The sequence below is a fragment of the Phascolarctos cinereus genome, unplaced genomic scaffold, assembly GCF_003287225.1.
Source record: "Phascolarctos cinereus isolate Bilbo 61053 unplaced genomic scaffold, phaCin_HiC Scaffold_4;HRSCAF=312, whole genome shotgun sequence".
Lineage (NCBI taxonomy): Eukaryota > Metazoa > Chordata > Mammalia > Diprotodontia > Phascolarctidae > Phascolarctos > Phascolarctos cinereus.
In genome coordinates this window covers 302,025,556-302,051,509 of record NW_027555847.1, presented here as the reverse complement: position 1 = coordinate 302,051,509, position 25,954 = coordinate 302,025,556, and the positions used below count along the sequence as shown (strand labels likewise).

Here is a 25,954-nt window from a genome sequence, read left to right as displayed (position 1 = left end):
GGGGATTCTTTTACTTGAACCAGTGGATTCTCACCCCGTAAGACAGAAGATCCTATTCAAGGACATTTTTCTCTCACTCTAGACTCCTGTTTGTGTTATCTGATTTGCTCATGGCTCCTGCTGATTGACAGACAGTCCACAGCAGTAGGTCATCATTTTTGAAACTATCTCATTTCTTCTTTCTACACATCTTGTTAGGCTCACTTTTGGAGGATCCAGTGGGGATCTTCATGTCATTGCATTAGCTTATTTAAAGAGGACATAACCCTAATTCCTGACCTTATCTATTTCACTGCTTTTGAAACTTTAAACCCAAGCATTTCTGCCAGGAGTGAAGGGGAGAATTTAAGGGGATGCCCTCCTAACACCCCTTCCCTGTGGAGCAGAGAAAGCATTTCCTCTGACAGTGCATGTCTTTGGTTTTTTCAAATAGTTTGAGAATGTGGATATCCTGGAAGAGGTGTCCCTAGGCACATTTTGGGATCATGCTCAGGCCTGATCAACTTGAATGCCACATGTGAGATTATGAATCAGTGTGATTTTTGTGAATTAGTTTCTATATTCTCCCTAAGGATTCTTCCTGATAGCTAACTACATTTTAGACACCCCATAATCCCTTGGTAATTAGATTTTGAAAAGCAGCCTTTTAAGCCTGCTGGCCTCTCCTTCTTACTCTACAGCCAGTGTTTCTTTATCTTAACTATATCTTCAGACCTTTTCCAAACCCAGAAAGTATTTGACAGGATTTCTTTGATTGTTAGCACAGAAAGTATTACTTAAGTGCCTAGTTGTACAGGACCTATTATACAAAGATAGCTCTTCGGGCAATATTCCTTCCCTCAGAGAGGTTAGAATCCTCAGGGAGAGATGGATAATTTTTCTTGTAGGATTGGGATTCCTAACCTGGGATCTAAAGACCTTGGAGGCCCATGGATAGATTTTAGCCAGTCCTTCAGAGGAATGCTGAGATAAATATTTAATGACCTATTCCTGGGAGGAGAAAAAAAAGCACTCAGTACATTTCAAGTTTTATTATTACATTCCTAACACATTCCTAAATCTAAACAATCAACAAAACAATAAACATAACTTGATTTTTGAATGGGCTCCAGCATACCCCTTATAGCCTGTGAACTGGATTGGGCAAAAAACCAAAACAAAACATTTATAATTTCACTAACTTCTGATAAAAATTAGCATTTCCTTCCATTATTTAAAAATCATATTCTTAGAGGAGGTACATAAACTTCATCAGAGGTGCCCATGACACACTCACATAAAGGTTAGGAACCTCTGTTTAGAACCAGGAACAGGAACGGTGCCTTACAGCAGAAGCACATGGCATTGGTAGACATCTGTTTACACATGATCTGGGAGGAGAATTCAGGAACAATGTTTCTGAACTCCAAGCTTCTTTGAAGCAGAGAGGGAACTTTTAATTCACTAAGTGTTGTTATCCCTAGAATCAGTCCTTATACCTAATAAAGGGAAATTTCCTGGGCAGCACCAGCTTTGGAAATTACTTGATAGGTAATCTCAAGGTAGATGCTTTTTGAGTTTGAATGTTTAAGGCACCAACCTCTTAGAAAAAGAATGTTTCCTTAATAGTATTCTTTTTTTGGAGGAGGAAGAAAATACTTAATTGACATTCTCCCTACTGCTGAAGGACTAAAAGCATACTATGTGGATCTTGCCAATCCTGATATTGTCATGAGTTGCTAAAAAGGTACAAGGCTCTCCTTTTCAGATCATAATGCAATAAAAATTGTATGTAATAAAAGGCCATGGAAAGGTAGACTAAAAAATAATTGGAAACTAAATAATCTAATCCTAAAAGGTACAAGTGTAAAATAAATAGGAAATATTTGTTCACTAATGCCCCAAAGTGTCTTTATTGGCTAAGCAAAACTATATCTTAATCCTGTTCAACTCCTTCTGCACAGGCCAAGGATGTGTTCAAGAGGCATAGAATACCAGGAGGTTTATATTTCATCCATATCAGTAAATTCAGTGATGGGGGAAGAACCTAAGAATTAGTAAAGATGACAGAACAAGAAAGAATGGCAACCCAAACATAAGCATGGTGCAAACCAAAGAAAATGCAAAAAAAAAAAAAGATAAAGTCTGTTGGAATAATAAGGGAAGAGCTAAGATGGAAAGAAGTTTGAAAAAGGGAACATAAGAAACTGAATCAAACACATTAAGGATCGATTGCCATATGAAAGAATCACAGACAAGGAGTGTCTCCTAATGGCCGCTTTGCTGTTGTTGTTTGTCCTTCCTTCTCAAAGAGGGCTAATGACATCAGGAAGGTGATGTCTTGACTTGCAAGTGAATTGGATTTAAGTGAGTCTGGGCTATGCAACTTCACCAGCCTCTCTCTCCTCCCAAGCCATCTGGGTCCAGTGGCAAGATATAAATCACAATGACTGGTGATGGCCCAGGATGCAGTTGGAAACCATGGCCTTTTTAAGCTAAGGTCTTTCCCAGGTCTCAGTTTGACTGAGGCTACACCCATTCAGTGATTAAGGTTAGGTAAGAAATGAGGTAAAAAATGGCCTCTTTCACCTACTCAAAAAAAAAATCAATCTGGGAGAGGAAGGGTTTCTAGCTAGAACAGAAACAGTCACTATTTATACTCACTCTGAGCCATCAAAGCCCAAAACAATGACCAACTGAGGCTTGGACTGGGATCTGTGATTGGCCAATCTGTGAAAGCCAGAGTGATTTGGGTTTAAGGCGCGGTTGAGTAGCTCCATTTGAATCCCAATGGGATTTATCAAAGCCTGGTTTTCCAATGCTATATTTCAAGAAATTGTAAAAGAAACTACATAGGGACAAAGGGTTAATTGTCCTAGTTTTTTTTTTAAATGATAGAACAAATACATAGGGAAGAGAAAAAAAAATATAGCCTGTGAACTCCAAAATATCTTGTGAGGTTTCAGAGATCAAACTTTATATTCCTTTAGGCTGCGTACCCACAGGTAAGGATATGATTCCCTATGTAGACAGAGGGAGAGGAGGGAAGGAAGAGAGGAAGGAAGGAAGGAAGGAAGGAAGGGAAAAAAAAGCATTGTCCAACTGGAACTGGCTAGTTTAGTACCCAGTGGGGCAGCTGCTACTACTCACAGATTATTGTTTGTCTTTTGTTCTTGAAGAGGACCAATGACATCAGGAAGGTAATGCCTTGACTTGGAAGTGAATTGGATTTAAGTGACATGGCCTCTTTATGATAGGGGAGAAGGAAAACCTGCTATGCGTATTTACCTTTTTTTGTCTTAAAGTAGATATTTCCACTGGGTCTAAGGAAGCAGATAATACTTAAAAATTCTCTTTGTTTAACTTCTCCCTTTATATTTCTCAAACCAGATTATTTCCAGTATTTAAGAGGTGGTTTAAAATTGCCCCCTCTTCTTGTCTAGATATAGGATGGCCTCTAAGGTACCTTTCAGTTCTAAAATTCTGTGAAATGATCATTCGTGCCTCTTTTAAAGGGTTTTTAAAGACCCTGAGGGACAGAGATCTCTTAGCCTCCCTAGTGTTCTAATAATAAAAGAGTGATTAGCATTAAAAATGCTTCCCTTTTGCCTCACTACTCATTTTAGGTATATTATAAACTAATTTCTTACTCCTTGTAGCCTCAGTAAAAAGAGGATTTGCGGGATGGTAATTAACCTCATTGTAAAAACTTCACATACTAGGAAACATTTAGAAATCATAATTATTCCAAGCATAGGGACTCTGACATAGCACAGCTTTTGAATTGAAATGGGGCTAATGCTTAAAGAAACCAGATGTTATGTATATACCATAATTTGGAAGAAAATCAGTGACCTATGCTCAAATTTTAGGAGGTATTTATGATTTCTCCACAAACTCAGCTTCAGAACACTGGCATTTAGATAGTGAGGTGAGTCCTCATCTACAGCCTTCATGAAATTTTAAACCTTCTTCAAATTATAGCCAAAATTATTTTCTGTGGCACCATTTGGTCTCCCTCTCTCACCCAGACTAGAAATATAGCAGCCATCTACCAGATGCAATCCCACTATTGCTCATCAAGGAAGCTTTGACCTGCTCCATTTCTGACCCGGGCTCAATTGCCTCTTCCTAGGGCATTCGCCTCTCTCCTGTCCCTTGTTCCTGAGAGCTCACCATATTGGTGGTACACATTTCAGATACTTGATCACATTCAGCCCTACTGAAGCTCAGATTTCCTAGGTTCCTCAGCCTTCTCAGAAGAAGGCATGAGTGTAGTGCCCCCATGCCATTACTCCTTAGGGCACAGAAACAATTGTACCCACTGCTCTTCAGTCAACTTCAAAGTTCTTGCTGTTTCTTTTAAATCTTTCTAATCCTTTCTTCCCCCTCCTCCATTGATTATCATTGTCTATTATAGTTGAACTTGTTAGGTATAGCTGTATGTTATTGTGTAAAGAACACTAGATCAAGGTCCAGAAGACTCCAACTGAAAACATGATTGTTGTAATTATTAACTAGGTGACCCAAGGCATGCTATTTCCCTTCTATAGGTCTCAGTCTTGTCATCTGTAAAATGGAAGGGTTAGACCAAATGACCTGTTGGTTATCTTCCCCTCTAAATTCTATGATACTATTATTCTTTTTTGCCAAATCGAGGCAGGTAGGTTGGCACAGTGGATAGAGCACTACTGGACCTAGAGTCAGGAAAACCTGACTCAAATCTGGCCTCAGATACTAACTGTGTGGCTCTGGACAAGTCACTTAACCCCCAGTTGTCATAGTTTCCTCATCTGTAAAATGGAGGTAATAACAGCACCTACTTCCCAGGGTGGTTGTGAGGATTGAGTGAGCTAATAATCATAAGATGTTCAGCACAGTGCCTGGCACATAATAAGTGCTACATAAATGTTAGTTATTTATTATTGTTGTTATTATGATATAGCAAACATATATTATAGAGGCTATCAAGTGCTTCTCTGATGCCTCGATGTGGCATAGAAATGAATTTCTATTCCAGTGAATCAAAAATACTTTCCCAAAGGAAACTGAGTTTGCTTTCCAGTTCAATGTCCATATAAAGTATCTGATCCAAGACCACCTTTATGGGTTGTCCATCAGGCTTTAGATTATAACCTAGACAATTGGTATTGTTGTTTGAGTATGACTCTGCAACATGCTATATCTGTTTCCTAAGGACCAATCTAGCTAAGAACAGAGAGATTCACCACCAACAGTCTAGCCACTAGAAGACAAACTTTTGGGCCATAGGAACCCATAAAACAAAGACAAAATATAAAGTAACCCTCAGTTTTGTGCTATTCCCTTCTGCTTATGCAGTGACAATGTCGGAATAGGAGGAAAGGGGGAAGAGGGTGCTAAGCAAAACAAATCCTTACAATGATCATGTCCGAAAACATATGTTTCATTCTGTATACTGAGTCTATCACCTCTTTGTCAGGCATGAGTAATGTCCTTCCTTATTGGCCCTCTGAAATCATAGTTGGTCATTTCATTGATCAGAACTCCCAAGTCTTTAAAAGTTGCTTGTTTTTATAACATTATTTTTACTGTATAGATTATTTTTTTGGCTCTGTTCACTTCACTCTGCATAAGTTCATAAAAATCTTAGCAGGCATCTGTGAAACTATCTCTTTAGTCATTTCTTAAAACGTATTACATTTATATACCATATTTTTTTTAGGCAGTTGGGGTTAAGTGACTTGCCTAGGGTCACACAGTTAGTAAGTGTGTCAAGTATTTGGTCTGAGGTCAGATTTGAACTCAGGCCCTCTCTGACTTCAGGGCTGGTGCTCTATCCACTGTACCACCTAGCTGCCCCTATACCATATTTTGTTAAATCATACCTTCATTGATGGACACCCCTTTAATTTCCAGTTCTTTGCCAGCACAAAAAGGCAGCTATAAATATTTTTATACATGCAGGAACTTTAACTCTCTCTCTCTCTCCGTTTTCTATCTCTTTGTGGTATAATCCTACTAATGGTATTGCTGAGTCAAAGGGTATGAAGATTAGTAATGTTTTATTAGTAATGAGTTTTATTAGCCTAGGAATGGTAATTAAATCCATGTGTGCTGATGAGATTACCAAGCAAAGTAATATAGAGGAAGAAGAGAAGAGGGCCCAGGACAGAATCCTGAGAAACATCTATGGTTAGGGGGCATGATTTGGAGGAGGATCCAGCAAAGGAGAAGGAGGAAGAGTGGTCAAATTAGGAGGAAAATCAGGAGACAGTGGTGTTCCCAAAGTCTAGAGAGAAGAAAGTATCAAGTAGGATAAAGTGATCCACAAAAGATGTAGAGAAATCAAGGGCAATGAGGATTGAGAAAAGGCCAATGGATTTGGAAACTAAGAGATCATTGGTAACTTTGGAGAGAGCAGTTTCAGTGAAATGATAAGATCAAAGGACAGATTGTGAAGGGTTAAGGAGAGGAGAGAAAGTAGAGGCACCTATCATATATAGCCTTTTTTAGGAGTTTAGCTACAAAGGGCAGAAGAGATGTAGAACAGCAGCAGAGATGGAGCATATTTTTCCCCCATAGAGAGGAGACTTGTGCCTGTTTATAGTAATGAGAAATGAACCAGTAGAGAGAGACTGAATATAAATTAAAGAGTGGCAATGACAGGGGAGGGGGCAATCTTGGACAAGATGGGATGGAACGGGATCACCTGAACAAGTAGAGAAGTTAGTCTTGGTAAGGCATTCAAGCCTTTAGATATCAACTCTTCCTAATAAAGGTAAGAATTTGAAGACAGGTAAGTAATTGAGTTACAGGGTCAAGTGACCAATACTGATGATAGCAAGAATGAAAAGAAACAAATCACTTGCAGGGAGAAATTAGCAGATGAACCCCAATAAGAGCAAAAGGGGATTCTTGGACATCAAGCTTCCACATCAATTATGAGTTTAGACTCTTCTTATGATCTGTGTTATAGCAGATATAAGGGATATTTGTGACCAGATTTTGACTCCCAATGAGTCCATCATCTAGATCTCAACTGAAAACATTCTGGCTGATGGGGCTTTTCTGGTTGACAGAGGAGGGAGGGTCTGAACTTGGATCAAATATGTATTTATTAATCTAATTCAGTAGTGTTGAAGTTGTGACCTAAGTAAAGGTAGGTAAATGAAGCAACAGGAGAGGAAGGGGGAGGAAAAAAGCATGGCAAATAAGTAAGGGTCAGCCAGTAAGGATGATGTAGCAGTGAGTGTGTGTGACATATAGTTAGCTATTGGTTGATTAACAGAGACTCCTTTCCCTGGTCCTGATTCCTCACAGAAGACTGCACAGCTATCTTTTATCATTTATAGGTATCTGCTGCTGTATTGAGCCAATAGAATCTATTTTGTACTTTTAGGTCGGGCTAGTTCTCCAGTATAATTTTTCATTAATAATATTCTACAGCAGCCTAATCAAACTCACCTCTCATTTTTCCATTGCTCTTTGGATTTTCTGAAACTTGAATTCTTTGGAGATAGTTTTCTCCCAAGCATAGTAACCATAGGAGGTCAGCAGAATGAGTTTGATATTAAAAAAGATTGGTGGGGGCAGGGAGGTGGTGCAGTAGATAGAACACTGGCCCTGGACTCAGGAAGCCCTGAGTTCAAATCTGGCCTCAGACGCATAACACTTACTAGCTGTGTGACCCTGAGCAAGTCACTTAACCCCCATTGCCCAATCAAAAAAATAAAAAATTTAAATTAAAAAAGTGATGTTCATTTCAGAGAAAAGTTTGAGATCTTTCTTTGCCGAAGGAAATTGAAGTTGTTCTTCAGTTTATTGTCCATATAAAGTGTCTGATATCAGATCACCTTTATAGGTTGTCTATTGGATACTAGGTTACAGCCCTAGAACTAGATTATTCATTTCCACTCCCCTTTCCCCCCCCCATGTGAATAGCTAAATTCTTTTGAGTAATTTCAGATCTTATTAAAGAAACTTTAAACATTCTGGGTCTTGATACAATTAGCATGATGTTATCTGCAAACAAATACCTGGAGGCCCTTGCCAGCACCATTTCTTGCACATAAAAGGCACTTAATAAATGCTTATTTCCTACTTGATCAATTGATCTCCTAGGAATCTTTTGTTTTAAATTTATAGCTTGCACTAGTTCTCCATGAGAACGAAAAACAATTTTGATTAACATACCCTTTGTACCTTGCCTTTGATTTATAATTAGATGGTTGTCAAACAGAGTTATCTCTGTATCTTTCAAGAATTCTTATGTGATTTTGAGATATACATTGAGAGATAACTTGCTGGAAAAGAACATGTAAAGTAGCTGTTTGCTTTATCAAATTCTTTGAATAGTCAATAAATAATAAGCACAATGTCATTGTCATTCTAATTCAAGAGAAGGAATCTTGGAGCCAGACCTAGGGAGCAGAATATTCTAAGACCTCACAAGGCCATGACAATCCCACCAGAAATGTGCAGACCTTAGCCCTAACCCAAACTCATAATCCAGGAAGTAAGGTTGGAAGAATGAGCAAATAAGAACAACAACAATAACAAAAGATTAAAAAGCCATTATGATGTGAGGGATGCCCCAGACACAAACACAGAAGAGGAGAATAGCTTCAAAACACCTGCAAGAAAAGCCTCAAAGTAAAACACAGACTGTTCACAATATTAATTAGAATTCCTAGAAGAAATTAAGTAGTTTTTTTAAAAAGTTTAAAATATATTACAAATGAAATGAGAGCATTAAAGAAAAGAAAAAAAGAGCTATGGAGGAAACACTTGGAAAAGAATTGACAGTTTAACTCAATGGGTATAAAGCCTTGTCCAATTAATAGTCTCCTTGAAAATTAAAAAAAGGATGAAATAGAAGTCAATGAGTTAACTCCATGAGAGTCATTTTTTAACAATCAAAAGATTGAAAAAATAGAAGAAAATGTAAGGTACCTAATATCAAAGACACCTGCCCTGGGAAACAGATCAAAGGGAGGTAATTTAAGACTCAGTGGACTATTGGAAAGGCCATGAATAACAACATGAATGTCATATTTCAAGAAAGCTGCCCAGACGTATTAGAAAAATGTGGCAAAGTAAAAACAGAATCCTCCATTGAGCTCCTAAAAGAAACACCAACATGAAAATTCCTAGGACATCATGACCAAAATCAAGAGCTTCCAGAGGTGCATGTAGCCAGAAAGAAAAAGTTCAAGTACTGAAGAACCATAGCAAAGATTACACAAGACTTAGCAGCTCACACTATAAACAAGTGGAAAACATGTAATACAGTACTCCACAAGGCAAAAGATAAAAGCTTATAACTAAGAATAAGCTATCCAGGGGAAGTGAAAAAAATAGATCTTCAATAAAATTCAAGAATTTCTATTAAACAGACAAGAGTTGAATACCCCTGCAGTATCCCTTCAGCATTAGACAAATCTAACCAACATAATAAATAAGAAAGGCATTAAGGGCCTTAATATGACTTTTTAAAATTAAATATGATAGATCTTTGGTGATTGTTGAATAGCAATAGAGATCAGTATACACACACTTTGCAACTGTTTATGGCACCTTTATAAAACCTGATCGTGTATTAGGGCATTAAAATGTCACAAACAAATGCAGAATACCAATGCAATGAAAATTAACTAAATTTTCATTGGAGAAAAGATTAAAAAATAACTGAACTATATAAATTAATCCTAAGGTATAGGTGGGGCAAAGATTAAATCATAGAAATGACAGATAGTTGCATTAAAGATAAGTTGCATTTTCAATAAGAAAAATTAGAAAACAATGTGAAATATCTCATTGGAAAAACAACTGACCTGGAAAATAGATCCAGGAGAGAGAATGTAAAAATTATTGGACTATCTGAAAGCCATGATCAAAAAAGAGCCTAGACATCATCTTTCAAGAAATTATCAAGGAAAACTGCCCTGATATATTAGAACCAGAGGACAAAATAGAAATTGAAAGAATCCACCAATCTCCTCCTGAAAGAGATCCCCAAAGGAAAATTCCTAGGAATATTATAGCCAAATTCCAGAGTTCCCAGGTCAAGGAGAAAATGTTACAAGCTGCCAGAAAGAAACAATTCAAGTACTGTGGAAACACAAGCAGGATAACACAAGATTTAGCAGCTTCTACATTAAAGGACCACAGGGCATGGAATATAATATTCTGGAGGGCAAAGGAGATAGGATTACAACCAACTGAGTGTAATCCTTCAGGGGAAAAAATGGTCATTCAGTGAAATAGAGGACTTTTAAGCATTCTTGATGAAAAGACCAGAGCTGAATAGAAAATGTGACTTTCAGATACAAGACTCTAGTGGAACATGAAGAGGTAAACAGGAAAGAGAAATCATAAGAGATTTATTAAGGTTGGACTGTTTACAGTCCTGCATGGAAAGATGATATTTATAACTCATGAGACTTTTGTCAGTATTAGGGTAGTTAGAGGGGGAAAAAAATTATATATATAGATAGATAGATAGATAGATAGATAGATAGATAGATAGATAGATAGAGGGCACAGGGTGAGTTGAAGATTAAGGGGTCATATCTGGAGAATAAAATTAAAGGATGAGAGAGGATTATACTTGGAGAAGAAGAAAGGGAGAGGTAGAATAGGGTAAATTATCTCACAAAAAAAAGTTTCTTACAGTGGAGGGGAAACAGGGGAAGGTGAGAGGGAATGAGTGAATCTTATTCTCATAGGATTTGGCTTAGGGAGGGAATGACATACACATTCAATTGGGTATGGAAATCTGTCTTACCCTACAGGAAAATAGGGGGAGAAGGGGACAAGAGAGCAGGGGGATGATAGAGAGGAGGGCAGATTGGGAAAGGGGGTAATCAGAAGCAAATACTTCTAAGAAGGGACAGGGTCAAAAGAAAGAATAGAATAAATGGGAGGGCAGGATAGGATTAAGGGAAATAAAGTTAGTTTTTCACAACATGTCTACTGTGGAAGTGTTTTGCATAACTGTACATGTATAACCTATATTGAGTTGCTTGCCTTTTCAATGAGGGTGGGTGGGGAGGGAGGAAGAGAGAAAATTTGAAACCTAAAGTTTTAAAAACATATGTTTAAAAAAAAGTGTTTTCACATGCTACCGGGAAATAAGAAATACAGGAAATGGGGTACAGAAGTCTATTCTGCCCTAAAGGAAAATAGAAGAGGAAGGGGATAAGAGAAGGGGGGGAGAGATAGAAGAGAGGACAGACTAGGGGAAAAGATATTCAGAATGCATACCATCTTGGGATGGGGGGAGAAGTGAGATGGGGTGAAAATTTTGAAATCAAAATCTTGTGGAAGTAAATGTTGAAAACTGAAAATAAATTTATATTTAAAAAAAAGATCTGAAGATAAAAAATCCTCTGAGAAATGATGGGAGAAAAAAGTGGGAAGGAAGAGGGTCTAGCAATACCAGATCTCAAACCATGTTACAAAGCTATAATCATTAAAATGATTTGGTACTGGTTTTTTAAAAAAGAGATTTTTGACCACTAGAGAAGATTAGGTACACTGTATACAAACATAGCACAGTGTTTGATAGGCCCAAAGACCTCAGTTCTTGGAAGAAGGACTTACTATTTGACAAAAAAGGAAAACTAGGAAGCAGTCTGGCAGAAATTAGGTTCACACCCTATATCAAGCAAGCTCCAAATAGATACATGACCTAGATATAAAAGGTTATATCATAAACAAAGTAGAGGAGCAAGGAAGAAATTAACCTTTCAGATCTATAGATAGGGGGAAAGTTAATGACTAAAGAAAAGATAGAGATAAAATGGCAAATTTGATTACAATAAAATTTAAAAGATTTTTCACAAATAAACCAATCTAGCTAAGTTTAGAAAAGAAATAGTTAAGTGGGAAAAAAAATCTATGTATTAAGTTTCTCTGATAAAGATCTCAATTCCAAGATACATAAGTATCTAACTCAAATTTGTAAGAATAAGAGTCATTTGCCTACTGATAAATGGTCAAAGGATTTAGGTAAGCAATTGTCAAGGTAAGAAATCTAACTTATTTTTGGACATATAAAAATACTCCAAATCATTAATAGAAAAATTCAAATTTAAAAAAACTTTGAAGTACCACTCAATCTCATCACATTGGAAAAACTGATTTTTTTTTTTTAATGATAAATGACAGTTGATAGAACAGCTATAGGAAAAGAGGCACATTTGAATTCTTGGTAAAGCTTCGAATTGTTCCAGCAATTCTACTTATTTGTTTTATTTTTTTTTGTGAGGCAATTGGGGTTAAATGACTTGCCCAGAGTCACACAGTTAATGAGTGTTATGCTCTGAGGTCGTATTTGAACTCAGGTCCTCCTGACTCCAGGGCTGGTACTCTATCCACTGCACCACCTAGCCACCCCATTTTAAAGTTCTGTTGGTTTTTTTGTTTTGTTTTGTTTTGCTCCAGCAATTCTAGAAAGTAATTTGGAACTATGCCTAAAACATTATCGAATTTGTGCATGTTCTTTGCATAGCAATAACATTGCCAGGCCTATATCCTAAAGACATTAAAGAGGAAAAGGTCCAACAAATATATATGTATATAATATCTATATCTATATCAATATCAATATCAATATATATATCAGCTCTCTCTATATACATATATATTATATATATCAGATATATAGATATAGATATAGATATAGATATAGATATAGATATAGATATAGATATAGATATAGATATAGATATAGATATAGATATAGATATAGATATAGATATCTATAGATATAGATATAGATATAGATATAGATATCTCAGAACTGGAAACTAAAGGCTAGCCCTTCAATTGGGGAATACTTTAAATAAATTATGGTACAGGAATATGATGGAATACTATTTTGCTGTAAGAAATGAAGCAAGAGATATTATCACAGAAATTTGGGAAGATGTATTGACTAATGCCGAATAAAGAGAGCAGAACCAGAGCGATTTATACTAAGACACTGATATTGTAAAAAAAGAACAGTTTTGAAAGACTTAGGAAGTCTGATCAATGACCAACCACAATGATGAAGAATGCTACCCACCTCCTCACAGAGAATGGTTTCCAATCTGTAAAATGAGAGCATTGTGCTGGATAACCACTAAAATCCATTCTAGCTACAAATCTAAGACCCTATGGTCCATATCTATGAAAGGCATGTATTCACCTCAACTCTCATAGTAAAATGAGCTCAGAGAGTTGACACCGCGGAAAAGCTAAAGGACTTAAAAAAAAAAGCATTTGACTAAGGAATGATTTCCTATGCTGGTTGGATATAGCTGCAAGTGAGAACCACAAAACAGATAAAATAGCCTGGAGCTTTGGGCTATGCACACACAAAAACAACTGCAAGTATTCACCTATCAGCTTCAATTATGATAGCAATAGCTTAGCAGACAACCAGCAGATGGAAGCAGAATGGAAAACAGCCTAGAAAATGGTATCATCAGCTACCAGATCAATGGAAACATTGGGGAATTCTCTGTACTGACCATGCAGTTGCTGGAATAGGTAGAGTATTCCCACCTCTGGGCAGATAAGTGATAGACTAGATATGCATAATGAGACCTACATTTCCAAACTTGGCTAATGTGTGGGCTTATTTTGACTATACTTATTCATTACAAGGGAAGCTTTACATTTTCAAGAGGGGAACTTATGAGGGGGAATTTAGAAGTGGTGATAGGGACATCTTTGTTTCACCTCTGATTTTACTGGAAAAGGTTCTAGTTTATCTCTGTTACATATAATGGTAGTTCTTGGTTTTAGAGAGATACTGTATTTATCATTTTAAGGAAAGGATCATTTAATTCTATGTTTTCTAATTTTTTGAGAGAAATTGACATAATATTTTATCAAGAGCTTTTGCTCCATCTGTCAGCATATTATTTTTATTCATTTTATTATAAATATGTCTAAGTTTATAGTTTTCCAATAATAAACCAATCCTGCATTCCTAGTATAAATCCAATCTTGTCATAGCGCAATTGTTGGTATGTTGTTTTCATCTCTGCTAATATTTTATTTAAATCTTTTGTATTAATATTCAGTAGGGATATTGGTTTATAGTTTTGGTCATGATTTTATTTTCCTGTTTTATATCTTTTGGCTTAAGCATCAAGTCTGTATCTATGCCATAGATGAAATTTGGTAAGATTTTTTCTTCTGCAGAATATATAATATTTCAATTAATTGTTCTTTGAGTGTTTGATAGAATTCACTTATGAATCCATATATTTCTGGTGTTTTTTTTCTTTGAAAGTTATTTATGGTTTGTTCATTTTCTCCCTCTGAGATTGGGTTGCTTAAACTCTCTATTTATTGTTCTATCTCTTTGGGTTTTTTATTTTTGTAAATATTTATTTCATTTAATTTGGTATTATCGAAATATATTTGGGCAAATTTGTTTCTAACAACATCCTTTATTCTTTATTTCTTCTGAATTCTCCTTTGTTATTTTTGATACTAGTAATTTAGGTTTCCTCTTTTTATTTTAATCAAATTAGCTAATAATTTTATTGTACTTTTAAAAAACAACTCCTACTTTAATTTTTTTGTTTGTTTGTTTTCAGTTTTGTTAATCTCTTCTTTGATTTTCAGGAATTCTAAAGGTCTCATTTCCAAGTTACATGGTGATTCAAATTTATAAGAATAAGAGCCATTCTTCATTGATAAATAAGGAAATAAATAGGCAGTTCTCAAGAGAAGAAATCCAGACTACCCATAGCCATATGAGAAAAAAATTCTCCAAACATTACTAATTAGAGAAATACAAATTAAAGTAATTCTGAGATTCCATATCACACCTATAAAATTGTCATTGGTGACAGAAGAGGAAAATGATAAATGTTAGAGGTGTTGTGGGAAAATAGACACTTTGATAGACTATTGATGCTGTCATGAATAAGTACAACTATTCTCGAAAACAATTTGTAATTATGCACAGAAAAGTTATAGCCAGTGCATTCTTTTTGACCTAGTTATACTACTTCTAGGCCCAAAAGATCAAAAACATAGTAAAAGACATTATATGTACAAAAATATTTATAGCAGTTCTTCTGGCAACTAAACTAAAGGAAGAGATACCCATCAACTAAGGAATGGTTGATAAGTTGTGGTGTATGAATGTGGTGGAATACTATTATACTAGGAAATAAATGATTTCGAAGACCCATGAAAAGACTTACATGGATTGATGCAGAATGAAATACAGAAAATCAGAAAAAAAATTTATACTCTAGCATCTATATTATAAAAACTAACAATTTTGAAGACTTTAATAAACTGATGAAGAACAAAAATGAGGAAAACCAGAACACTTAATACAATCACAATAATTCTATAAAGATAAACAACTTTTAAAGTTATAAGTACTATAATCAATACAAGTGACCATCCATAATTCCAGGGGACTGTTGATGAAATATACTATCTACTTCCTAAGAGAGAGATGACAAATTCACAATGTAGAATGAGACATATATTTTTATATATAGACATTCAGGAATTTGTTTTGCTTTGACTATGAAAATTTGTTACAAGGAATTATTTTTTTTGTGGGGGGGGAGGTTGTTCTCAATGCAGTAGGAAGTAGGAGAAAGAGAAAATGTTTCTGTAAATGAAAAACAATTTAAATAGAGAGCTGCAGATGTGGAACACAGACTAGGTCACTATACGGTCAGTTTTACTTAATTATTTTACTTTGTTACATAAGCCCTCTCATGGAGTAGAGGTAATCTGTAAATGTTTGTAATGTAATTAAAAATAGTAATACATAGAAAAAAAAGAATATCAAGGAAACACTAAAATTATGCAGCTTAAAGCAGAAGGAAGAACAGAAAGGAATTCAGGACAGTTTTTATTACTTTCAAGTTAAAGTTAAAATACTTTTAAAAACTACATATAATAGTTCAAATTTTCATATGCAGTATTATTTCTGGGTTTTTCTTTTCATGCTGATATATTCAATGTTTATATTAGTGTTTTTAAAGTTCTTCATTTTTTTTAAAAAATTGGAAGAAGAAAGATAGGGTTGTCCATCTTCAGCACTATGCTTTCTGGGGCTGCAGTATTTTTCCAGGGCATCAGGTCCTTTGGGTCAATCAAGTAGCAGCCCAGTTCTCCAGAATAAGGGGAACATCTCATTTGTGTCCTGAACCCTAGGAAGAGGTATGAGCCTAGTTCCATGGTCATGAGGTACCCACCACTGTATTGACTGCAAAAGGAATTGAAGATATTAAAGAAATAAAGAAAATTTAAAAAAAATTAAAGATAGCTGTGATCCCTGCCATCAGTTGCCTTCTAAACAGTATACAAACTAGTCACACACAAATGAGGGCATGTGCATGCCCATGCATACACAATCCAGACCCACAGCCACGTGCAAAGATGGCCATAGTATGCTGTGCTCACACTTGTGCTGCTTTCTTCTTCTTCTCTTTACATAACGTAGGGGGGAAAAAATTGCAAGGGATATGTGAGAGTGAGTCTGTGCATTTAAGCCCTTTATGTCTCCTTCTGCTTGCTTTTGCTTCTTTTATGGGAGATTAAATACCTCTAAAGAGATTTCAGTGCACTAATTCATCCTCCTCCCCAACCACGGTCTAGAAGAGCTTCTATATGGAAGGACTTGTCCACCACCGCACAACCGTTATCTCATGTCTTACAAACCTCTCTTGCCTTTTTCCACTCAGTGTCTGTCAAACTCCAACAGGAAGATTTCAATTGATTCTGATCCCATCATCTCTTCCAGAAATTGGTTGCATTCCCTAGTTGATCTTACTGTTCAGTTTTTCTTGACTTTTTCTATGTTTCTTGTTCAAATTTAAATCCATTATTTCTCTTCTTATCTTTGCTAACTAATGAGAATGGGTTCTCCACAGGGAAACAAGTAGAAAGAGTGTGTTGCTTTATTTGCATTTGTATGTGTGTGCTTACTTTCCCTGACTCTTTTGAAGGTTATCATAAGTTCTTAAAAAGCAAAACTTGTTTTAATTAAAAACCATATACTCAATTTCATTCTTCCCTGAACCTTCCTGAATGTTTATTTCCTGTAACATGCATTCCCTCAGAGAAATACAGAAGTAATAGGAGAGATGTTTTTCAAATGTTGTTAAAATGTACAGTCTGCTATCAAAACCATTATCAAACGCTCACTGTTGGGTGACTAGATTGTAGAAATGGAAGTAACTTAGCCTGCATATAGTTTATTTTGCTGACATGTAATTTCTGTGCTTGGTATAGTCTAAGAAGTCTGATTCCTTTAATAAATCAAAGATTTTTAAATGCATAATTTGCCTGATTTTCTCTGATGTGAACGGGGCAGACCACCCTTCTATTTCTTCATTTCCCTAAACTGTCAGTGCCTTTAGCCTTTAATGGGACAAAGGGATTTAGCAACACAGTAAATATCTTTGTTAAAAATTCTTATAGGTCTTCTACCCTGCTGCTCTAGTGGTGAGGGTCAGTAGTGAATAGAGATACAACAGAAGTACACAACTTTCTTACATGGTTCACATTCTTTTTATTTCCTCCTCTACCCTTCCGCCTTCTTTAGCAAACGTTATCCTCAAAAAACTTTATATCTATGTTATTGTCTCATTCTGCTCCTGGTGCTCATAGTTTATTCCTTTATTCCACCAATAATCTTCTCTGCCCCCAGATCAGCCATTCACCAGCATGCACACACCATTTGAACTTTAGTCTATTTTCTGACCATTTTCTCCCCTGGTTGACCACCTCTCCCTTCTTTGTATGTGCATTCCCTATGCCTGATATATAGTAGGTGCTTAATAAATATTTCTTGATTAATTGATTTCCCATCCTCTCAGAGTAAAAATTGATTTTATCTTTTCCAGAACTACCTCTTCATATTATACCTTTTTTAACTTCTGAAGTGTCTTGCTTCCCAATCTTTTCCTCTCACTCTGTAATGTCTTCCATCTCTCCATCTCCACAGGCTCTTTAAGTCTTCAAACACACCCAGGTCTCCTGAATGGCACTGGAAAAAAATTTCACTTGATTTTGCTTTCTCATGCAGCTATCATCCAGGTTTTCTCTAATTTCCCCCCCGCCATTAAACCTCATTTTTAAATAGTATTATATATGTGCTGCCTCTATTACCTGTGTAGCTACACACAGGTTCCCCTACTTCCAGAGACACATTAATCACTCATGAGATGCTGCACAAACTTTGTGACTAGGAACCATTTTGTCTTTTCCATATCAACTCCTCCACATTAAAAAATTTATAAGAGAAAATTTATGACATTACAAAATTCATTTTAAAACAGTTCTTAAAATCCTTTTTCTTCTTAAATACTTCAATAACATCTTAGTATTGAAAATTGCAAGAAATGCCCATTTATACAGCTATAGTAATAAGATTTATGAGAAAATTTAGAGTCATTACTGTCCATTTCAAGTTTCTGATCCTTCACTGAAGTCTTATTCTGACACTTCACCATGGTTTAGAGATGAGCCTGGGTTCTAAAAGGCTCAACCAGCTATGTGTATGCTGGGGAAATTTCAGACATACTCACAAGGTATGGCCACATTGATGAAATCATTTATCCTTGTGGTATTGAAGCAAGTTTTTGATCAACATAATTTAAAAGAAAAAAAATCCTTCACCACAGCAGTCTGTAATAATTAGGTGGCAATAGATTTTCAAGGCAGTTTCTGTGTTAGGAAAAGTTGCTTGAACATTATTGACAGACTGGCTGACTGTGTGTAGGATTTGAGCATTTACACATGTCAATTATTCTTTTTTTTTAAAATATTTATTTAGTTAGCTAGTTTTAGTTTTCAGCATTCGCTTCCATAAGCTTTTGAGTTTTAAATTTTCTCTCCCTCTTTTCCTGCCTCCCTCCTCAAGATGGCATGCAATCTGATATAGGCTCTACATTTACATTCCTATTAAACATATTTTCATATCAGTTATGTTGTAAACTAGAACCAACAGGAGGAACCATAAGAAAGAAGAAACAAAACAAGGAAAAAAAGAGAAAATAGTATGCTTCAATCTGCATTCAAACTCCATTGTTCTTTCTTGGGATGTGAATTTTCCATCATGAGACTTTTGGAAATGTCTTAGATCTTTGCATTGCTGAGAAGAGCTAAGTCTATCAAAGTTAGTTATTGCACAACGTGGCTGTTACTATGTACAATGTTCTCCTGGTTCTGCTCACTTTACTCAGCATCAGTCCATACAAGTCTTTCCAAGTTTTTCTGAAGTCCACTTGCTCATTATTTCTTATAGCACAATAGTATTCCATTACATTCATATACTACAACTTGTTCAGTCATTCCCCAATTGATAGGTATCCCTTCAATTTTTAATCCTTTGCCAACACAGAAAGAGCTGCTATAAATATTTTTGTACATGTGGGTCCTTTTCCCATTTTTTATGATGTCTTTGGGATACAGCCCTAGAAGTGCTATTGCTAGGTCAAAGGGTATGCACATTTTTATAGCCCTTTGGGCATAGTTCCAAGTTGCTCTCCGAAATGGTTGGATCAGTTCACAACTCCACCAACAATGCATTAATGTTCCAATTTTCCCACATTTCTCCAGTATTTATCTTTTCCTGTTTTGTCATATTGGCCAATCTGATAAGTATGATGTGGTACCCCAGAGCTGTTTTGATCTGCATTTCTCTAACCAATAGTGATTAAGAGCATTTTTTCATATGACTATAAATTGTTTTGATTTCTTCATCTGAGAACTGCCTGTTCATATCCTTTGACCATTTATCAACACATGTCAATTAATAACACAACTTGACAAATACTGAAGCTGCCTTCTCTTTCCATTTTGTACCAAAGTCCTTTAGGAGGCAGTACAGCATAGAGGAAAGAGAACTAGCTCTAGAATCAGAAAACCTGAGTTCAAATCTCAACCTTGATAATAATTGCTTGTGTTGCCAAAATGACCTTGGGCAAATCACTTAACATCCTGGTCCCCAGTTGCTTCCCCTATAAAATAAAGGAGTTGGATCACATAGTTTCTGAGAAGTCTTCTGGCACAAAATCTATGATCCAAAATGCAAATAAGGCATTTGGTGATGTAGCTTTGACCTACCTCCTCGCCAAAAAATCCACCACTCTATTGAAATTGCATTTTAGAAAATCAATATTGATCCAAATTCAGTGGCTTTTCTTCCACCATTCTACTTTACCTGTTTATGGCAGTTGATACTGTTGACCACAGCCCTTCTTATTATTTTCTGCAAAGCTGCCATTTCTTCCTATCTCTGTGACAATCCTTCTTTGTCTTCTTTGTTTCTTTTAATCTTCTTGTTCTTCATTGATTTTAACTCTGGCCTCTCCCAAAGTTTATTCCTCCATCCAGTAGTCTTCATTTTCTATACTCTTTTCCTCAGTAAAATGATCCTTTCTCATGTCTCAAGCTATCATATCAATCTCGATGATCTTCAAATTTGCATTTCTTTCTCTAACCTCTCACCTGAGTTCTAGTCCCCTATCACCACTGCCTACTGGATATTTCCTTTTGGATATCATGACATCAAGTGAAACTCACCACATCAAAATTAGATCTTCTCACTCCTCTACTTGAAATCAAACCCCTTCTCCCATTAGTGACACCACCTATTGTCCTAGTTATTTTGGCTCAAAACTTGGTAGTAATTTTTTTTAACCTTCATCCAATAACCAATTGTGAAGTTCTGTCTAGTGTTTCTTGAAATTACTTTCATATCAGTCCTTTCATGTCCACTACCATGGTCTACATCTTCATTACTTGCCTTACTGCAGCTTCTTCCTAACTACTCATCCTGCCTCTCATCTCTTCCAATTTCAATCTGTCATGAATTATGTATGCAAACAGATAAACCTTTCTAAAACATTACTTTTCACCTAGGATCATAAGATCATAGTTTTAAAGCTAGAAGAGACTTTAGAAGCTATCTCATCTAATCTCATTTTACAGATGAAGGAAAGGAGGCCCAGGAGGTTAACTGACTTGTCCATTGTCACCATGGAAGTAGATAAGATTGACAAGTGGGAGATCATAGAAAAAGAGAAATGATTCTGGGTTTTATTTTTTTTTAATAGTATGTGATACATTCCTTAGCATTGCTGAATGCCTACATTCTTATGAGGTGTGGGAGGACATACAAAGCTAATTAAGATACACCCTTCTACCTCTTAGAGTTTTCAATCTAACAATGGGAATATAATGTATATTCAAATATGGAATATTAAAATATATACATATTTTATAATTGTAATGCAGAATAGGATGATAGCATAAGAAGTGGGCAAAGATATGTGTATTTCGGGGACCTCTCACTTGTAGACCCATCTAAACAGCTACTCAAGGTTCAAGGTACTTTGGGTGGTCAATCTCTAGTCAAAACTAAAGCTCACAAATTCCCAATAATGTTCCCTTTATTATACCAAACATAAGACCTGCATTGTGTCAAAGCTAAATATATTTAAGACATAGCAAAATATATGACAAGGAAAACTCTGTTCGTATACTTAGGGACACACCCACAGATTCCCATGTCCCATAGGAGAGAGAACATGCATAAAAGAGGTCTTATACATAGGGAACACACACTGCTCATACAATTCCAGTAGTTATGGCTACATCCCTACTAGAATCCGTCTCTGCTTCCAATACTGCTTTTTGTCCCTCCTTCTCCACAGATTATATTGTTCTGTGGGGCTGTATTTCTACTGTCCTGCTATCTACTGCAAGTTCTCTTCTGCTCTGTGCTGCCATCTTCTGGTCTTAAGAAGCAATGCAGCATATTCCATTGTGGGGAGAGTGTATCTTCTCTTTTAGGTCATAGACTCAGGGCCTACTTGCACTCTTTTGTGATTCAAACCCAAGCAAGGAAAACACTTATTAATTGAATCTGCCCTCCAGACACCTTCAATTTATTCCTTCTGAGTTAACATGTCCTGAGTTTAGGTTGAGGATACAAAAATTTCTTTTAAGTCTTTTCCATTCCCATTATGCCAATATAGTATGTTCATTTCACCCCAAGAGCAACATTAGGAAGAGTTGAATGAATCTGGAAGCATCTATCCTATTTCCATGCCAATGATAAAGTCACTATATTTCCCAAGTACACTATATGACAATGAAGGGCAAGAAAGTTTCCAAGAAAGAAAGAAATAGAATTTGATATGGACTTTGAAGAGTGCATGGAATTTCAAGAGGCAGAGATGACAGGAGAGAATACCAAGCCTAGGGCATAGCATGAAAGAAGGAAGATACTAGATCAGAAAATGTCATCCAGTTTGGCTGGATTATTCTACATGGAAGACAAGAAGTGTTAGATGAGAAAGGAAATAGAGGAAAGTATTAAACTGATGAATTTGAAAGATACCTAATTGGATATGGGAGAAAAAAAACAAAGTTTCAAATACTTTCTTTACAAAGCCTTCCTCAACCATTCTAATCTACTTAAAGAACATAGAATAATGAGATTTAGGACTAGAAAGGACCCTACACAGATTAAGTCAAACAGTTCACTTTGCAAATGAGGAAGGAGTACAGAAAAAGGAAGTAATTTATCAAAGGTGAAACAAGAAAATAAGTAGCAGAGCCAGAATTTGAACCTTGGTCCTCTTATTCTAAATTCTGTATTCTTTCAATTTTACCAATAGTAGGATATCTCCAAGTCCCTGTCCTTGTGCCTGTTCTGTTAGATAATTTTTAATGCATTGGATAGACAGATGACATGCCAATAAAATTTTCAAATAACATGAAGTTTAGAGGGATTATTAACATATGCAATGATAGAATCATGATCTGCAAAGATTCCACAATGTACTTTTATTAACTCATTCCCTGAATTTTGAAGCTAAATGACTATTCAAAGATAAACAAGTCACTTTTGTATTTATTATTCATGCCACTTGCTCTGATAATCATATTATTTTCCGCATTGCTTCTTAGCATGTCAGATCTTAGGGTAAGAAGGGACCTCAGATGTTATCTAATTCAGCTTTTTCTACTCTTTAATGTATGTATGTTTTGTCTGCTTAACTGGATGGTAAAGATGGAAAGGATAGCAATGAAAAAGACTGAGGAGAGGGTACCCAGGCTCTGTCTGCACTTTGTGAACTCATAATTAAGTTGAAATACATTCTTACAGAAATAACTCATTTAGCTTTAGCCAGGCTATCCTGTAAGGTGCCTAAGAAGCTATGATGCCACCACCCAGTAACCAACCAACAAACTAACTTTTTTTTTTGCTTTCTCAAATGGGTCCCCTACTAGAGTTATTTCCCATTGTAAAATGAACTAATCATTCTTTTCCTGAATATACCCTGACTCTGACTGCTAGCCCCAGATTTTCCAGGATGGTTTGATTTCAAAATTGATTGACTGTAATAACAAGGTGAAAAAGACAGTGAAAAATCCTTTTCAGATCATATTGTCTGCTTCCCCAGACATCCCAAACAGCTAGGGAAATTTAGCCTGCAGCTCAGCCCACAGCACATGATGTCCCCCAGAGACCTAGACAAGATGAAGGAACACAAACACAGATACAAAAAGAAAGGCAAAAAGAAATACTAGACCTCGTTCCCCCAACCTTCTAGAGCTACAGAGCTCAGCCATAAAGAAGTTTCACCTGGTTGCCTTGTTCTTATTCCCGTTAAAAGACTGCTGTAGCTATAGTATAAGCTATTTTAGAAGCATTCGTTTAGAGATTCTTGATACTCCTGTTTTGTTTTGTTTTTCCTACTACCTAGAGGAAGCCTCAGAGTTTGGAAAATCTGAATCCCTTTTTCAGTTTATTGACCACAGCTACTTTCCACAGCTCAACAGCCCTGCCTCCCTGATTGTGCTAACACTGTCTTTCTTAAACATTCACATTCCATTTTACACACACACACACATACACACACACACACACACATGCACATGTACATATATATGTGTGTATATATATGTGTGTGTATATATATATATATATATATATGTATATATATATAACCTCTACCACCAGATGCTAATCTCATGAAAGTCCTACTTTAATGCCTTCTAGGTGGAAGTGGCCTTGGTTTGCTAATGGAGCATAGGATCTAGTAGATCTAAACTAATTTTACTTAGCCAAGCCAAATTTAGAGAAGCTTCTTCTCAGAGAACTATTCCCCAGATGCTAAGTTGTTTTGGGCCATAACAACTGCCAAAGTTATCTGATAAAGTATGCTAAAGTTCAATCTATATCAATGGAAGAAATGCCCATATGGATAAAATCATAGATTCTTGAAGTATGAAAGTCAGCGAAGTCATTTAATAGTGGCGGTAGCTATAGCAGTAGCAGCAGGAGGAGGAGTATTGCTATGTGCTTTAACATTTGTAAAGTGCTTTATAAATGTGACCCTTACCCTCATCTGACCCTTACAATAACCCTGGGAGATAAGTACTACTGTTATTCCCATTTTGCATATGAGTAAACTGAGGCAAATAGCAGTCAAGTGACTTTCCCAGGGTCACATAGCTAATAAGTGGAAAAAGTACATAGGGAATTCATTGTTGTGTTCTCTTTGATGACTAGTATAAATTATTTGCCTGTAGTCTATGGTTTTAAAAGGTTGCTGGAATTATATTAATTGAAATCTTATCTGGTATCAGTACAACAGATTAAGGTTGAGATCAGTAGCATCTGGAAACCAAACCTTAGGATATAGAGAGCTGGCACCAACCTTGACTTCTTTTCTAACTATCCATCTATGCCTTCACTTTTCCCCTGACTTTTAAAGTTCCGCATGATCTTTGTGTTAATAAGTCAATAAACATTTATTAAGCAATAACTATGTGCCAGACACTGTGCTAAGCATTGGAAGATGAAAAAAAAAAACAGCAAAAGACAGTCAGTTCTTGCTTTCAGGGAGGTCAGAGTGTAATGAAGGAGACAATATACAAATGACTATGTACAACAAAGCCATATACAAGATAAAATGGAAATTATGAACTGAGGGAAGACACTCAAAATAAAGGGGATTGGGAAAATATTCCTATGAAAGATGGGATTTTAGTCAAGACTTGAAGGAAGCCGGGGAAGGCAAGAGGTAGAGATGAGGGAGAAAACATTCCATGCATGGGGGACAGCCAGTGAAAATGCCTGGAATTGGAGGATGGAGTGTCTTATTCAAGGAGCATCAAGGTCAGTTTCACTGGATTACAGAACATGGAGGAGGAAGAGTATAAGGTCCAATGTTCAATAAATACTTGTGAAATGGAAAAAAAAAGAATTACCAGACATTCCTTTTCTTTTTTTAATTAATTTATTTTGATTTATCAACAATCATTTCCATATGCTTTTGAGTTGAAAATTTTTCTCCCCCTTCCTCCCCACCACCCTCCCCAAAATGGCACACAATCTGATATAGGCTTTACATTTACATACCCATTAAACATATTTTCACATTAGTGAAGTTGTAAGTAAAAATTAAAACCAATAGGAGGAACCATCAGAAAGATGAAACAAAACTCAACAGAAGGTAAAAATAAGTGATAGCGATTCGACTTCCATAGTACTTTCTTTGGATGTGGACAGCATTTTCCATCCCGAGGCCTCTGGACATGTCTTAGATCCTCATAATGCTGAGAAGGGTTCAGTTTAACAATCTTAGTCATTGCATAACATGGCTGTTATTGTGTACAAAGTCATCTTAGTTCTGCTCACTTCACTCAGCATCAGACCATATAAGTCTTTCCAGGTTTTTCTGAAGTCAGCCTGTTCATCATTTCTTATATCACAATAGTATTCCATTACATTCATATACCACAACTTGCTCAGCCATTCCCCAATTGATGGGCATCCTCTCAATTTCCAATTCTTTGCCACCACAAAAAGAGCTGCTATGAATACAGACATTCCTTTTCTCAAAGGAATGATAAGAAGTCTTCTGATTTCAAGACATATTCCAGAAATATTCCATTCCTGGTATAATTCAGTTATTAATATTTGAAATAT

General features: G+C 36.1%; 1 long non-coding RNA gene across 1 annotated transcript in view; it reads right to left on the bottom strand.

Annotated features, from left to right (window-relative positions):
- LOC110222238 (uncharacterized) overlaps positions 1-25,954 on the bottom strand; it is an 89,793-nt gene that overhangs the window by 8,988 nt on the left and 54,851 nt on the right. The window contains exon 2 of the long non-coding RNA XR_002328323.1: positions 17,868-17,989. This is a non-coding gene — a long non-coding RNA (uncharacterized LOC110222238). The remainder of the gene's footprint in view (positions 1-17,867; positions 17,990-25,954) is intronic.